General features: G+C 28.9%; 1 protein-coding gene and 5 non-coding genes across 6 annotated transcripts in view; 5 read left to right on the forward strand and 1 right to left on the reverse strand.

Moving 5' to 3' along the window:
- LOC119670980 (rho guanine nucleotide exchange factor 10-like) overlaps positions 1-17466 on the forward strand; it is a 391460-nt gene that overhangs the window by 247527 nt on the left and 126467 nt on the right. The window lies entirely within an intron of this gene.
- Positions 3532-3671, forward strand: LOC119673564. The gene has a single exon (XR_005252082.1). It is a non-coding gene; the product is annotated as a U4 spliceosomal RNA (small nuclear RNA).
- Positions 3961-4099, forward strand: LOC119673561. Its single transcript, XR_005252079.1, has one exon. It is a non-coding gene; the product is annotated as a U4 spliceosomal RNA (small nuclear RNA).
- Positions 7444-7582, reverse strand: LOC119673562. The gene has a single exon (XR_005252080.1). It is a non-coding gene; the product is annotated as a U4 spliceosomal RNA (small nuclear RNA).
- LOC119673557 lies at positions 8763-8902 on the forward strand. The gene has a single exon (XR_005252075.1). It is a non-coding gene; the product is annotated as a U4 spliceosomal RNA (small nuclear RNA).
- On the forward strand, positions 9161-9299 carry LOC119673567. The gene has a single exon (XR_005252085.1). It is a non-coding gene; the product is annotated as a U4 spliceosomal RNA (small nuclear RNA).

The following is a 17466-nucleotide window of genomic DNA, read 5'->3' on the forward strand; positions in this document are numbered from 1 at the left end:
AGTTAATAACTTATTTGGTACTTTGGGATACGACAACTACTCCCAATATAGAAATAATACAAATTAAAATCAAAAATCAAAAAACACAATGAAATATAGTCAAAGCTGGTATGTATCAAACTAATTCATTCATCTGGATTTGAGAAATACTTTAATAAGATACAACTCCGCACAAGTATATATAGATTGACTGCTAGGTCGGCATCTCAGTGAATTAGCTTGAAACTAATAAGCTATCTATAACATTAAGACTACTTCATTTATCATGATCTGAAAAATTCTTTCCTAAGATACAAAATTCATATACATAGAGTAATTAGGTCGACATTTTCATGAATTAGCTTAGAACCTAATGAACTACTTGAACATCAAAACTATTCCATTCATTAAATTCAAAAATCTAGCAAAAATGTACATAGAGTGGCTAGATCGACATCTCAATGAATTAGCTTTAAACTACTGAGCAACAGTCACCCTGAAAAACTTTGGAGATTCCAAAGTTATGTTTTAGACATAACACCAATTTTATATTGAACTTTATAAAAATTATATAAAATAGTTATACATAAGTATATTTTATAAGTATAATAACGTAAACTAGTTCGCTTCCTAAACTAATTTGCTAAGGTTATACCCTTCCCCTTAATACGGCGAAATATTTCAAAGGCTATAAAATAAATTTTGATTGATTAATAAATTTTTCTTGTTTTTCATTTAATAATTCTGGATGTGTTTATTTATTAATTATTTAAATATAATAAGACATTAAAACTAGTATAACAATACAACATTTTCGAGTAAATTTCATGCAATGAAAAGAGTCCATACATAACACTATATTATATTGTTTTATATGGGTTCTAACATACAAATGATCTGAACAGAAGAAGTCATGATGAACATTTGGTATTAAGTTTACCGAAAGTACTGGCGTGTCCAATGTACTTTAAACCTAACGAATATCATAATAGAAAATGCAATTTAGAAAGAAAAGGTATTAGAAGAGCATTTGCTTCGCGCATATTCTATCCTATCCTCTTATCCTACGCTTATAAATAGGACTTACAAATATCATTGTTATGTGTGCGAAAAGTATAATGGAAGTTTATTCAAGATTTTGTTTCAATTCATCAGTAAAGAAGATTTTAAAGTATTATCAGCGAAGATTTGTTATCAACCTTTATTGTATTTATAGAGCCTACCATGTTTCCGTCATGAAAGGAAAAAAAAACAGCGAACGTCTCTTTTCAACCTTCGTATTTATAAACCCTACCATATTACCGTAGCAGCATTAAAGGAAAAAAAACGCTTGCACTGATTATTTGTCAAAGTCCAATGACAGTGAAATAATTTTAAAGAAATCTTTAGTAATCATCTATATAAAAACCTTGTAAAAGTAATTCTCTGTATTATTGACTTTACAACAGTGGGTGATAGTTGTCTTCGAGTGGAACTCTTGATACTTCTATTACCTTGTTATTATTCTAAAGATGTTATAACAAATGGTCATAAAAAAAAACAAATTATCTTAAAATTAAGAATCAAATCAGATTTTTTATTAGAATCTTAAGATACTAAAATTAATATCATAAAAATATGCTCCAGACAAATAAAATTTGTCAAATTTCCCAAATTCGTTTAACATAAATAAAAACTTATACGGATTAAAAAGTAATTTATCAATAAGCTTTAAAACAAGAAAATATTTTTTCTGCACATTAAAGCACATTAAAATGGACATTTATCTGCCCGCATATATACCTACATAAGCCATACACGTTCATCAATAAGCAAATCCGGGAAGATAAAAAAATTTCTGCATAAATCCTTAATGTTGGTCAAGATGTCATTAATTCTGGCGCCATTAAAAAAAGGCAACATAATGACAAATTTGCGAACTAAATTAGCTTTTTATGAATTCAAAATTAAATAGAAAGACAAATTTTGGTACAAAATATGTACGAGTATATACTTTTTGAAAAAAAAAAAAGAAATAAATCGAAGAAGTTAAAAAAGCACTTAAGATACTCATCGACCAAACTTGGCGAATGAAGAACTTTAATGATTATTTATGTTGAGAATAAAAACAAATTACAATTTGTTGCTGCCATGACATATGTACACATCCTGTTGCTGCAGCTTACCATTCGGAGAGCAGAGAAATACAAGAATAAAACTTGACATTATAAATAAAACACAGTAAGAAAAATATGCCGCTGAAGTTCCCCCAAGACAAGACAACTGGCGAGTAGACAAGAAGATTCATTCATAAAAATTCATTCGAAAACAATTTTTTAGGTGGATTACAGAGGTCTATGGTTTCGCTACGGTTTAGGTTTGAGTTTGATTGCGGTTATATACATTGGCGTGTATTTTTCAAACTGTCGGGAGAAGTATTTCATTTGAATTTTTATGAAGTTTATAAAATTTTTACTTTTTATTTTGTTTTTATTTTTTTATAATTTAATTTAAATTTCTATTTTTGTTTTTACCGCCTAGAATATTTTACGTTTTTTTTTTGTTCTGTTATTTTTTGTAATGATTTTAAAGGCACGTTTTGACTGACGTATTTTTCCAATACGAATTACTCGCAGGACTCGCCTCGTGTATTACTAATGACGTACTCAAGTGACTGATAATTGTGCTTTGCTATTTGCTGTCAATTCCAAACCGCAAGAGAAGGAAAGTAGGCACGTCAGCGCAATGCAAAAAGGCACCAACCAACCGACTTTGTGAAAAAATTATTGCCAATGACAGTTCGTACTCTTAAGGCACAAAGTAAATGCTTAAACGTCTATGAAAGTGAAGACCGGAAGTACTGACATGGCCTATGAACTTTACTTAGCGAATATTATTATGGAAAATGAAATTTAAAAAGAAATAGCTATTAACTTCCATTGCATTCTTGAATATACGTGAGGTATTTTAAATATATTAACTTGGTTTATGTAGACATACCATAATTAAATATTATTTTTAATATATGTAGATATAGAAAATACTATAGAGAAGTGACAATAAAGTATTAATGGCAAGGGCCTTCATCTCAAATAAAATAATTCATTTATTGTATTTTCACACAATTTTGATAAAATATTCATTCTTATTACAATAAGTTAAAATTTTTAGATATAAATTAGTATATTGATGAAAGCATTGAATAATTGAAAAATTATATATACAAGTATTTGTATTGACCTCCATAAAACGCATCGATTAAGGTTTATCCGTATGTCTACACATATGTATATAGAATTCAACTCAAACACACTCCAGACAAATTTAGACAGACAATTTTAATTTTACACATATAGTATATTTTATACTAATTAATTATTAAATAGATTTCTAACATCCTTTTTGACGAAAGAAATTTCATTTTTAATATATACAATTTCATGTTTTCAATTTGGAACAATATTTAATGAATCTAGAAAGAGAAAATAAATTTTAACACCAAAAAGCATTGTAATTCTCATTAACTAAAACTTATATTTGCAGTATATCGAACTGCTAAACTGTCTTTAAATCAGCTTTGCGCAGAGGCGATATCGTGACCAGTGAAGTTCTACTGAGGTGCGATTATTGCTGATTGAAAACTATAACCAATACTTCGCTGTATTGGGCGTGTTTCACGTCCTCTACTGCAATTTTTGGAAACCCGTAAGGGTTAAAATTTATACATCCACGATATTAAGAGACTTCAAAGTTAATAAACATTATAGTTTATAATTTTATAGGTTGGAGTTACTATAATTTTATAAATAAAATGAATTTTATTGTCCGTCTTAACGAAAGAAATTTGATCTTTAATATATATAAACTTTTGTTTTTCCATAGAAAACAATATTTTGTAAATTTATAAAGGAGAGAAAAATTTTAGTACTAAAAAGCATTGTAATTCTCATTAACTAAAAATTGCTTCCACGACTTATGGAACTGCAAAACTGTGCTCAAATCAGCTTTGCGCAGTGGCGATATCGTGACCGATGAAGTTCTACTGAGGTGCGATTATTGCTGGTTGAAAACTTAAACCAATACTCCGCTGTGGGGACGTAAATTACGTCCTCTACAGCAATTTTTGGAAACCCGTAAAGGGTTCAAATTTATACATTCATAATATTAGGAGCGTTAGACCTTACCAAATAGTGTGGTGTGAGTTATATTACAGAAAGGTTCCAACCACGGTTGCCACTTGAAAATTTTTTTCTGTACCAAAATTGGTTTAAAAAGGTATCATTTCTGTAAAAAAAGGTCCAAAATTTTTTTTGGACCTTTTTGTTTTCTCGTTCTGTGTTTTTCATAGTGTTATAAATGAACAAAATATAAAATAGTGCAAAGTTGCATTTATAAAAAAAATTAATTTTTAATATCCACAATAAAGTTGGGTCGTCAAAAATGTACCATTTTTTGAACATGAGTACCAAACGAAAAAAAAAAAAGTACCAATTTTGGTACTAAAGTACCATAAGTGACAACCGTGGTTCCAACCCCATCATCGGTGTGGCGGATCCTTTCCTGGCTGTTTCGACAGTAATCTTTGATTTGATTTTTTTGTGAGCTTGTGATTTAAGTTAAGTTCAAGATACGATTCTAATTACAACTAAGCCGAATATATTGTATAATTTTAAAATCCTTTAGTGCATTTCATTTTCATTATTGGTATTACCTTTGTGTTTATCCAAATTTATTTCATATTTCTGCGCTGAAGTAAAGTACGTGTAAATAAAATAATATGCTTCATTATTATTCATTCATCTAATGTTTACTATATAGTCATACTTAAATCAAATTACACAAGGTACTATTATATTTAAAAATTTTTTTTTTAATTGCATTTATAATTTCAGTGTTTTTATAAGAAGTATTTCATGATATAAGCTCAGCCAACACACATTTTGTCTCACAAATATGTACAATAAAAACCATAAACCATAACTCCATAAAGTGTGTGTAATTAAAACAATGAGATTATTCTTGACTCCAAATGATATTCTTGTTTCTGTTTGTTCTGCAAAAGAACTTAATCCGAAACCACAGATTTGATCCATAACGAAATCAAGGTTAACAACTCGGCGCTAACGAGTACCAAACCATATGTGAAACCATAAATTCAACCACACCAAATGTGAACAAGAGCTCCGAGCTCCACCCTTTTTTAATATCTTAATAAGAAGTAAGAAACAAAAAATTTATGCAAAAAAAAAGTTAAAAAATATTAAATATAAATTCAAAAATTATAATTACAAAATATCTTAACATTTGAGCATTAATTTTGTATTGTTTTGACGGTTGTTAGCATTGTGAGCGCTGTTAACAAATGCAAATTTCATAGAAAAAAGGCAGCACAACAACAACGACAAACAAAATTTATTTGTCAACTTTACAAATTGCCACAGTAAAGGCGAAATTCTCAGTCAAACCACAAATAGAAAAAATAACATAAACAAAACTGAATTTTGCAACAGCAGCATTTAAATTTATTTTATATGTAAATTAACAGTCTGTACATACGAACATGTACATCTGTCTGTTACGGTGTCTGTTAGTATGTCTGTTTGTTTGCTTGCCATTCTGCAAATTAGCAGAAAATTTTATGTGTGAGAATTACTTTGTTTCATCAAAAGTAAATGAAAAGTGTTGGCGTTATTGTTGCTGCTGCATTTGATGTTGTTTTAATTGTTGTCTGTTTATTAGTTGTCAACAAGATGTGGCATAGTCATATGAAGCAGCAGCAGTAGAGGTGAGTAGGGTAACTTTAGTGCCGTGCTGTCGACAGTGAATTGTACTTTTAGTTACATTTGTGCACCATCACTGCTGTTTAGTTTGTGGTTTCACTTTTTACCTCTGCAGCTATACACGTGGTTGGTATGGTTGGATCGCTGATTAAGAAGTGTTGGCGTTGCAATTTTTTAATGCAAATTTTATTGCAAGATTTTTGCACATAAAAAAGGAAACAAATTCATATAAATTTTATTTGAAAAAGAAGGCTAAGACATGTCATTTATTTTATGGTTAATAATCAATTTGCTATGGTTCAGTAGGTTTTAATGTGACCTGGTTTTATTTAAAGTGTGTTAAAAAAAAATTTTGCAAAGAATTTATTATTTTGTATAGATTTTTTACAATTAATATAAACGTAAATATATGATACATATTTATATATAGAGTATATATCATAAAGAGTTTTTTCGTACAGTAACGAACTACCATACAACAAAAAAATTCCTTTTTTATATTATTTTAATGAATTGAAATTTTGGCTGACCATATAGCTGTTTCGAGTATTTCCAAATACCCATCATCAGCGGTCTTGAAAATAATTCTTGTATTTAATTATTCCTGAATAATTTTTGAATACTGCACAAGTGCCAGAAATCGAACTTGTGCCCTGCCAAATTTGAAACTCAGAGTCAGCGCTCCTTCACCAACTAACCCAAAGTCGTACTTGATTGTTATGTTGGCACATTTTTCTGGAAATGTGAAAAATAAATTAAAAAATAAAAGACAAACAGGTTTTGCACATACTGGTATACGATATTCATCACAAAATAAACGGTAAAGTTAATAATTAACAAGATTTTGAAAAAAATGTTAAAGCCTTTAAAAAGCTATAATATTTGAAAATTAACTGTAAATCACATATTCAACATAATTCATCCACTATCTCTTAACAATTATTTCCTTAGTTAAATCTATAATTATGACCAGTGTCATTCCAGGAATAACATTTTACTGTTATATCCATAATAGTTATTCCAACAATAGTTTACTGCCTACCGTTCTATATCAGTAATTCTCTTTCATGTTCTCACGGATATTTCAACGCAACGGTCATAACGATGAAGCTTTAATTTGAGTGTGGTAGGTTAATAAATCTGCGAAGTGTAAGCGCTATACGTATATAACGCTATATAGTTTACTGTCTGTAGTTCAGTATCAGTCCTTACAATATCAGTTCAGCCCGAATAGTTTTGTATCAATATTTTCTGAACTTGTTTACTGCTCTTACGACATCTTCTTCTTTATTTGCCAATTCAATTTCGAATATTATTGATCATATAACATCAAACTATATTGCTAAAATTAGCTTTTGATAAACATCTTTATAAATTTTTTACGAGTACAGTATATTGTTCTCTGATTTTTATAGATCTGCTAAGAGTAAGTACTATACAACCCCACTAAAGTTAAACAATAGACGATATTTTATCGATCAAAATATCATCTCAGAGCATAGCTAATCAAAACATAATATTGCAATAGGTTATGGTTCAAAATAAGTTTTACCCAATGAGAATTACAATGTTTTTTTTAGTGGTAAAATTTATTTCCTCTTTATAATTTTATGAAATTGCAATATTTGTAACATATAAAATATTTTCTTTATATTGTTTAATATCTTTTAAAACTATCTCTAATAATGTGAATGTATATATTTTAACCCTCTCGGGTTTTCAAAAATTGCTGTAGTGGACGTAATTTACGTCCCCATAGCGGAGTATTGGTTAAAGTTTTCAACTAGCAATAATCGCACCTCAGTAGAACTTCATCGGTTACGATATCGCCTCTGCGCAAAGCTGATTTGATCATACGATCACAGTTGGTTGTGATTTAAAAATCATTTTAAGCTAATGAGAATTACAATGAGTTTCATTTCAAAAAATTATCTTATCTAGGGGTCAATTTATCAACCCTTTTAACGACAGTTGCTTTTTGATTATGCAGAACGTGCACACAGTTGCAGTTACAGCATCCTTGATATTTTGCATAACTACACACTACTCGATGAATGCAAGGCAACGTGCAACAAATCATTGGATTCATAGATCTCTTAACATATATATCCATATATATATTTGTGTATATATACATACCTTAAGTGCAGCACATGTTTTCAACGAGAAGTATCATGCATGTTGTGCCTGTAAGTATGCACAAATGTTAAATGCAAAGTATGCTTGTGAATAGTGTTGTTGTCACGAAATCCTCCCTAAAGGCTAAAGGCACATTAATATTATAGAAAAATTTTTGTGTTACTCACAGAATCTGGATTCCTTTCACTGGTTTATGCAACGGATGGAACTGCATTTGCCCACAAGAAATTTACATAAAATATTATTCTTCCAGGTAAATTTGTATTTTATTGCAAAATTTATGAAAAATGCTGTGTGAATATAAAATCGCATACGAAGTGTAGTCGAAGTGTTGCTGGTAATGGCATTTGGAGAATAAAGAAAAATAAAGAATAATAAAGAAAAATATTTCCACAATTCGAAAAATGTGAATAAAAATAAAATTGATTTTATTTAAGGGCATTTGCAAATCTATATAAAAATAAAATTTTTATATTTATATTGCAAGAATGATAAAGGGCAATAAATTCAATATTTGTAATATTTTTACATTATTCACATACATGGGATACAAAGAGTACATTTGTCAAAATGTTTCTAATAAATCCTATAAATCGTTTAAACTATAAATGTTGATAATTAATAAACTTGGTGCGATAAACAGATATGATATTTGGCTCCTACCTATTTATTTATATATGTGACCTTTTAACTAAAAACTACTACCATTACTACTTCCAACTATTCACCAACTAAAATATAATTAACAGTACAAACTAAATGTTTAATACGCTCAAATTTCATAAATTTATAAAGAGGAAGTTACTTTTACCAAAAAGCATTGTAATTCTCATTAACTAAAACGTATTTTTGTATTATATCCAACTGCAAAACTGTCTTTAAATCAGCTTTGCGCAGAGGCGATATCGTGACCAATGAAGTTTTACTGAGGTGCGATTATTGCTGGTTGAAAACTTTAACCAATACTCCGCTGTATTGGACGTATTTTACGTTCTCTACAGCAATTTTTGGAAACCCGTAAGGGTTAGAACTTATACATTCACAATATATTAGCACTAAAAGTTAATAAATATTGTAGTTGAAAATTTTATAAGATAAATGAAATGATTCTTAACTAAAGAATTTTCTTATTTGAAATATAAAGCTTCAATTTTCAATAGAGAAGAACATTATTTTATTAATTTGTAAAGAGGGAGTAACTTTTAGTACGAAAAAGCATTGTAATTCTCATTAACTAAAACTTGTTTCTGCGATATATGCTATTACAAAACTGCGTTCAAATTAGCTTTGCGCGGTGGCGATATCGTGACCAATGAAGTTCTACTGAGGTGCGATTATTGCTGGTTGAAAACTTAAACCAATACTCCGTTGTGGGGACGTTAATTACATCCTCTACAGCAATTTTTGGAAACCCGTAAGGGTTAGAATGTATACATTCACAATATTAGTAGCATTAAAAGTTAATAACATTATTGTAAATAATATTATAGACTGCAATAACCGTAATTTTATAAACAAATTAATTTTTGAAAAAAGAAATTTCTTTTTTAAAATATATAAAATTTTGTTTTCAATAGAGAACAATATTTTTGTATACATAAAGCGATATCTCTCTATATAGATGATAGGTTTCAAAAAAAAGTTGAATTTGATTTAGTAGAGTAGCCGTATCTAGATCTACATGGTGTGTGCTTTTTCTCATCGAAACTCATTGTTTATAAGAAACATATGAAATTAGTTTTCTTCTATTAGTATGCAATTAGCTATTATGGCTTCCTTTATCAAAGATTAATACACTGTATTTTAACATTCGATTTAGCTAGGATATACACAAATTATGTACCCAATGCTAGTGGCTAAACAAGTATTTATTTTGATATATATTATTGGGCGTCGACAGATATGGGGAGAAATAAATAGATTTATTATGTAGTTAGCATCATTAATATGGCATTATAATATATACGATGACTATTATGAAAGAAACATTTGTTATATATATATAATATTTGAATATCTGAATTTTATAACTGCTTCAGGAATGAGATATATTAAAAAACTCAATTTATATACAAATACGCGCAAAACTTCTACTGTGTGGCTTTATTTCCTGTTTGTACTAAACTTAGTCACTTTTGTTATTTGCAAACACTTTTGTTATTTCAATTACTGTATGAAACAGTCAAGACAAGGCTATAAAGTTTCTGAAATGATAATATTAACAAAAATAAGTTTGAGAAAAGATTAGCAAATACCGGTCTGTGGGTCACTACGGATTGGCATCATTAATACCAATGGATCGACTTTAATAACATTATTTTTTTAGGAAGATTATAGTACAGTAAATATAAATTTTACAAATTTTATAAAAATTAAATTTAACATTATTGACATATTAAATTTAATAAAACAACAACATCACGAATTAAAGCTTTTTATGTATATGATACTTAGTCGTTCAAAATAATAATAGAGCGGGTATAACATGGCAACAAGTGACGTCACCTTTACTAAAGATAATTAAAATTACATTTACATTTTCGGAATGGTTTAAGGTATTTACTCGTATTAGAATTTTCCCTTTGTAACATAAAGTTATTTCATTATTGAATTTTATTTTAGTCGCATGGCTCTGAGCTTAATTAGCCTCAATTTCTCTGTTTAGATTTCCCTTTTCAAGGTGACAAGCGCTGTCAAAGCAAAAGACAGCAGAAGGACATATCTGTAATTGTCTTTATAGAGGATGATATGTCATGTATTAGGTATATTACAAACTTTATGCTACATATATATGTATATATGTATATACATGAATAAATAAACGTTTATATGGGATATAAGCAAATCCATAACGCTATTTATATTTTTGCTCTGTGAGTTTATGTTTTCCATAAAAGTTAAATATTTCCTTAAGGAATTTAAGTTTAATATGTAAATATTTCATATATGAGCCTGGCAATATAAAGCCAACCGAGCACGGCATAATAAATTCAACCATTATCACAAATGGCGATGGCGTATATTCAGCGATTTCCTGCGTTAAGTTTGCGTAAAACGACATTTTCAAGCTCCAAAAAATTCTTTTATAAAATTTTTCAGCAACAATTTTTCCTGTTTTTTCCCAACAGTAAGAAGAGCAGATTAAGTTAAATTTATGTACCATTAAAGTTTATTAAACTGTTAGCGTAAACTTTTACCATTGCACTTTTGCACATTAAAAATGCTACCATAATTTTTCGCCAAAAAGTATTGTGATGGCAAGCAAATAAAGTTCTAGCGAAAAAAAAAAATCTAAAAAATTTAAATAAAATTAATTGCTTAAAAAGTTTTATCTTTACTGAAAATTTTACGTTTGCATTAAAATTAACAACAAAAAAATTCGCAACTTTTTAATAAGTTGCGTAAATTATGTAATTTTTGAAACATGCAATTTCCATTAATCATACGCCATGCAGTCCCAAAAAAAATTATAAAAAAAAAGAAAATGCATTATTTGCTCTCTCTCTTGACTCGGTGGTAGAGTGGCATGCAACAGCAGAAATATTTTTAATGCATAAATTACTTTTGTATCTTAATCAGTATGCATATGATTGCATACAAAATAGTGGTACATTAATAATAATAAAGATTCAACCAAATCAGCTACAATGGCAACCACATCAGCCTGCCACAACTAAATTTACAACTCAGCAACTGACAGACAGATAGACATATAAACATACAGACAGACAGACAGACAAACCGACAGCAACTTTGTAAGTGAGATACACAAAATTTTGTGAAATAAATTGTTTTTCATTTGGCATGACTCACTACTCAGCGTTGAGTATTGTTAAGAACCATTTTGTCAAGAGCTCCAAAAGTATCTGCAGCCTTTGCTTCAGCTAACAACCTTCTGCTTTTTTGCCAATATTTTTCTTTTTTGATTCGTCCAGGCTGGAAACGTAAATTCGATTGGCAATTGTGTGGTAAGATTAATGAGTATCATTAACTTATTGCAGCAGCATCAGCAGCAGCGGCAATATCGGCAACTATTGTATTAGCAGCATCAGCAATAATGGCAAAATCACCACCAACAACAACAATCTCTCGTTTATCTGTTATTTTGTTTTTTTATTCTTTTCGTTAAATAAGAAGAATATGCTAATGTTTGCTAATTTTGTTGTGGGTAACAATGTAATTAGGATGCTAATATTAAGTTTTAAATCATTGATATTTTTTTTTCATTGCCGAAACAAAGACAAATGAGATGCGAGTATAAGCCAGTTTGAATACTTGTTAATTACTTTTGTTCTTCTGCCAACTACTGACAGACGTAGTAGGCCTGCAGCAAGTATCATCAGTCATAGAAAGACTAATTAAAACTGACAAGGGAATAAAATTACAATTTCGGTTTTCTACTTCATTTATCTACCAACTCTTTGAAGTGTTTCGCAATTGATTTCAAGTATTTTTAAAATTTATTTTAGTGCCATCTTCCATTTTTGGATGTGGGTGTTCAGTAAGTTAAGCTCATACAAAATGCACTAGGAAAATAATTTTAAAAAATAATAAAATAATACTGAATTAATTATAAGAAAAATATTATAAAATCGAATGAAGTTAATTAAAATATATAAGTAAAATAAAATATTTTTTGCGAAATAAAAATTAAATTAAAAAAAATTCTACTTCGTAAAATAAATATTCAATCAAAACTATATAGTACTCAACTCTGACGGCAGAAAAGTAACCAAGCAAGCAGAGTTACCAATACACAAAAAATATTGGCAACTACCTTGATCTAACAAAGCTTAATAACAAATATAATGAGATATTATATAAAGCATACACTATATTATATCGAATGATTGCGTCATAGTAAGGATATATCTTAAATCGAAAAATAGTTAATTAAAATGCCTTGAATGCTCAAACTCAGTTTAATGTATGAATTAATAAAATTCAATCAAATCTTTAATGAACTTGGTAAGAATACCGAGTAAACAAAAAAATAAATTTTAAAATCGTAAATGAAAACAATTTTCACAACGTAAAGAAAATGGAGTAAAGAAAAGATTACATATATACAAACCAAAGTTTACTGAAGATTACTTGGTTTACCAAAAATACTAAAACAAAAACAATGCCAAAAACGAGTAAGTGTCAATTAACAGCACTTAAAAAAGCACGAAAAATGTTGCAAAACAAAAAAGAAACTAGCACTGGAAAAGCTAACTAACAATACCAAAAATGTTGTATAGAAAACTGACGCAATGCCAGTTAACAGCATCAGTTTTATTTATTATAAAGTTATTTTTTTTCAAATAATATTTGATTAGGTTATGTTACTCCAGCTGACTTTAAATAAGATATAGATCTATTAGTTTCTTGCGTTCATAGATGAAGTAAGATCTTTACGTAGGTTTACTCTGGCTAATAGTAAGCTACACGTAGACCTATTAGCAGATGAAGCTTTGAACCACGTCTAAAACTTTTATATCTTCGTCTTTTTTTTTGTGGCAGTGCAAATTCTTAAAACATTTTTGTGTATCATTTTTTAGTTCCAGTGCAATCCGAATAGTAGTTTTAACTTTATCATTTAGTACTTTGTATTCTTTAACCGCTTAAGAGTCTAGTATTTTATAAATATGAAGCCGCTTAATGGCTAAACTTAATGACTAAGCTCTATGGTTTAGTTGTCATTTAAAATACTTTTTAACGTAATCATATGATATATTATAATCATATATATATATATATATAAAAGTTAATACACAACCCACTTAGAAGTTAATATATTTAATGCTCTTTTTAAATTCACAAATAAAAGGATTTGTGACGCATTTTTTGAATATTCATTCCCCATTAATGGAAAATCCATGGAGTAAGATTAAGTTTGAGCAGAATGTGTTGATCAACACTTGTACTCGAAAGCAACTACTGCTCTTTGTCATGCTCTCTAAGTCAGGAGTAGGAAACAAGTCATACTAACCATTATCTCCAATATGGTTCTAAATGTTATCCTTGTTAAATCATTTGAAATTCCAGATGAAATTAAGAGAATGTGATTAATTAACTTGCGCCAACTCTGCTTAGACAGTGAAGAAATGGTCTCCTAGATAATGGAACCGCTTCGTGTATAGCCTCGAACAAAGACATAGAAATTGATTGATGTGATGGAAAGTGATAGAACTACCATTAATATTTGGTATTTTTTAATAACTTTTAAGGTTTTGCGTATTTAGTTTAAAGTGATGTTGAGATATAATATTTATAACTGTACCCGCATTTGATGCTCACAAAGACAGCTTTTGACACTCAAAGATAAATTCAATTATGCCCATTCCTACCACTCGAAGTAATTAAAATTCATGTAAAATCCAATCACTGGAATTGAATTTGAAGCGATATTCTGTAAATTTCAATTTTGCACTGTTAGTGCCCAGAATGCTGAGGCGACGCAACTTGCCTGCGTTAATTAAATCAGAGTGTAAGCTGATCCATGACTGCAGTTAATTAAAATTTATAGCTTAAGTTTGCGCTAACAGTTGTAAGTTGTGTGTTATCAGTACAAAAACAGCAGTTCGATGTGTTGACATGTACAGCAACACAGTTCTGGTATTAATTACTGAAGATAATTAAGTTAACAAGAATACAAAACAGCAAAAAATGTGTATTAAAATGTAAAATAAAACTTAATGGTAAACAGAAAAATATTTGCTTATATGGCGAAAGTAATGACCGTCAATATATGATATACAATTTTAACACATCGGTTATTGATATCTGACACCAAGTGCTCATTATTGCTTTAATGTTGATAAAGCACGCAATTTTGCTAAAATTAATTTATTTCAATTAATTCAATTCGTGCACTTATATATCATATATTTAATTGGCTTATAAGTGTAAAATAAAGCTTCTTATAAAGTAAATCCCTTTAAGCGTTTGCCATTAACACATAAGTCTACTAAAACCAAAACAAAAAAAACAATGAAAATGTTGTATGAAAATATTTCTGGTAGCGTGCAGCTTCCTTTCAACTAAGCCGCCATTGCCTGACTCATAGGTGCTTGGTTATAGCCATAATCCTTTTTGATCCAGATACACAACGACCGACTTCAGCTTTAAATGCCGCAAACAATGCTCTTAAGTTTCTTTATAGATTTTTCACTAAATTAAACGCCTACTTCTCTTGTGCATTTACGCCCACTTTTGTTGGTCAAATTAACAATTAATCAAAGCCATTTTGTGGTCAACATGAAGAAAACTTAGCAAAAGGCAAAGTTGAGCAAATTTAAGTGTTTAGACTTTATTTTTCAATTTAACAACAAATATTTTTGCCAATATTTTTTTTTAAGTCTACACTTAAGGTGCTGAACTGCAAATGAAAGATATGCTTTATTTGATTTTTTTAAACATATCTATTTTATTTTTATTATTTTTTATGATTTATCTTTTGCTTGATAAAGTTAGTTTGACATTTAAGAAATTTTCATTTACGCTTCCGTTCTATTATAACTATAAAAAAGGAGCTGGCATTCATGGATACTTAAAAAGTTTACTCATTTTTTCTTTTGAAATATATAAAAAATTTTGCATCTTATTTTTTTATTATTTAAGAAATATTCGCAAATAATAGAATATTTTGCACATAACATGCAGAAGATACTTATTTCAAGTCAGCGTGAAAAACAAACTAAAGCATGAAGAATTTTCACAAAGGAAAATAATGACTATTTTCCATAAGAGTTTTATAGCTTTAAAAATTTTTAATAAATATAAAAAATTCTTATATTACTGAACTATTAAAGCGAGGTGTTCAAAAATATTTAATATTTTAAAATATATTGAAGTCAACAATTGCGTATAATATTCATTTAAAATTGAGTACTATGGTATTGATGTATATAATATAAAGCATATTTATACAATCTAATATAATAAGATATCAGAATCTTTATTTATAATTATTATTAGAAAAAAATATAGTACACTGCGATCTAAAAGATTTATTGTGACCCTTAGTCGGATTAGAGTGTTTCACCAAATTCAATTTCCTTAAGGAAAAGCAGTATAGAGTCCATCTTTCCTAGTCTTGAATCCTTATGTTTTATACCCTCCTATGTTTTTCTTTCGCTTGTGCATCAGTGATGGACTATCCACCAGCACATGGTTTGTGATTTCTCTCTCTTATCTACAGTATCTATAATCTAAGTGTGGATCCGATTGCTGACTTTGTTAAGTAATTATTCAATCTACAGTGACCGGTTAGTAATGCCGTTATTCTTAAGTTATTCTTTGTTTGTTCTATAGAAGCGTTTTAGGTTCAATTTCCTAAAAGTATTTTAAATTGCAATAATCTTGATCGCCCTTCCCGACAGAGTTCTCTTTCCTTTTCCTCTGCTAGGGATAGGGTTTCTTTGCCTAGACCGCAGAAACTCCTATTGAAGCCGCGCCTCTTCTTGCAAGTTTGTCTGCCACTTTATTGTTTTCGATTTCAACATGTCGCGGAATTCATATTAAGGTCAACTGATTGTTACAGTCAAGTATATGGAGCTTGTCATAGGATCTATATTTAGGATATAAAGAACTTTTAACTGGATATCAATATTATTCGAAAAAGAACTATAAAAGCGTCTAACTTAATAAATTCAAATTCATTTAGGGTTTTATTTTCAATAATGAAAACAATTAGTACTTCAAATTTTTTTTAAACCATATTCGCACTAATTCTATTACCAATAAGTCCTTGTTTAAAGAAAATCATATTAAACTTCTTTTTTAAATTTAATTTTCTTTAACATATTCTGACTGAATTAAATCCTTAAAGACATATGACACACATTTATCAACCATTGGCCTAAATTAATATGCCAAAAATACAAATTTTTTTGCTTGCTATAATAAAAATAAATTTTAACATAAAAATCTCTTTTATTTTCTGCGCACATAATTTTTTGTTAGGATTTTGGACTTGTATCTCTGTATCTTTACAAACATGTAAACAAATTAAATAAGATCAAATCAGGCGTTGCGAAAAAAGGAACAAAATCGATTAATCATGTCAGTTTCGGATGCCAAACAAACGATACGAATTGTGCAGATATAGAAAACAAAAGCGACTTCCCTACCATACAGAAGGGAATAACAAATGACAGATACGTAGAACAAGTATGCAAATACATGAGTGATTAGGTTTAGAGAAATCAAAAATGCTCATTTGTTTCTGTTTTTGTGAAAAGCATCTTAAAGTTCATTTAAAACTAAAAAGATGAATTGATTCCAAATAGATTTCTACAGAAATGTTCACTCCTAACGTCTGATTGTATAATATACACGCTTACACAAATAACTTTTAATAGATGATGTCTGATATGTCAGACGTTTTTAAGAAAAAATATCTACTACAAGTTATAAGTCAGTAGGAAGTAATTTTAAATTGTATCTTTCTCAAGCGTGTATACAACAACAAATTCCATTTCATCACAAAAAAAGAAAATAATCCGCATTAAATCCTAACTACTTGTTATTACGTACTGAAGAAGCAAAATGGTTAACAACTGTAGGTTGCTTACAAGTTACAGAACAAAATAGAGTAGAGCAA

Source organism: Teleopsis dalmanni, chromosome 1 (genome assembly GCF_002237135.1).
Source record: "Teleopsis dalmanni isolate 2A chromosome 1, ASM223713v2, whole genome shotgun sequence".
Classification (NCBI taxonomy): domain Eukaryota; kingdom Metazoa; phylum Arthropoda; class Insecta; order Diptera; family Diopsidae; genus Teleopsis; species Teleopsis dalmanni.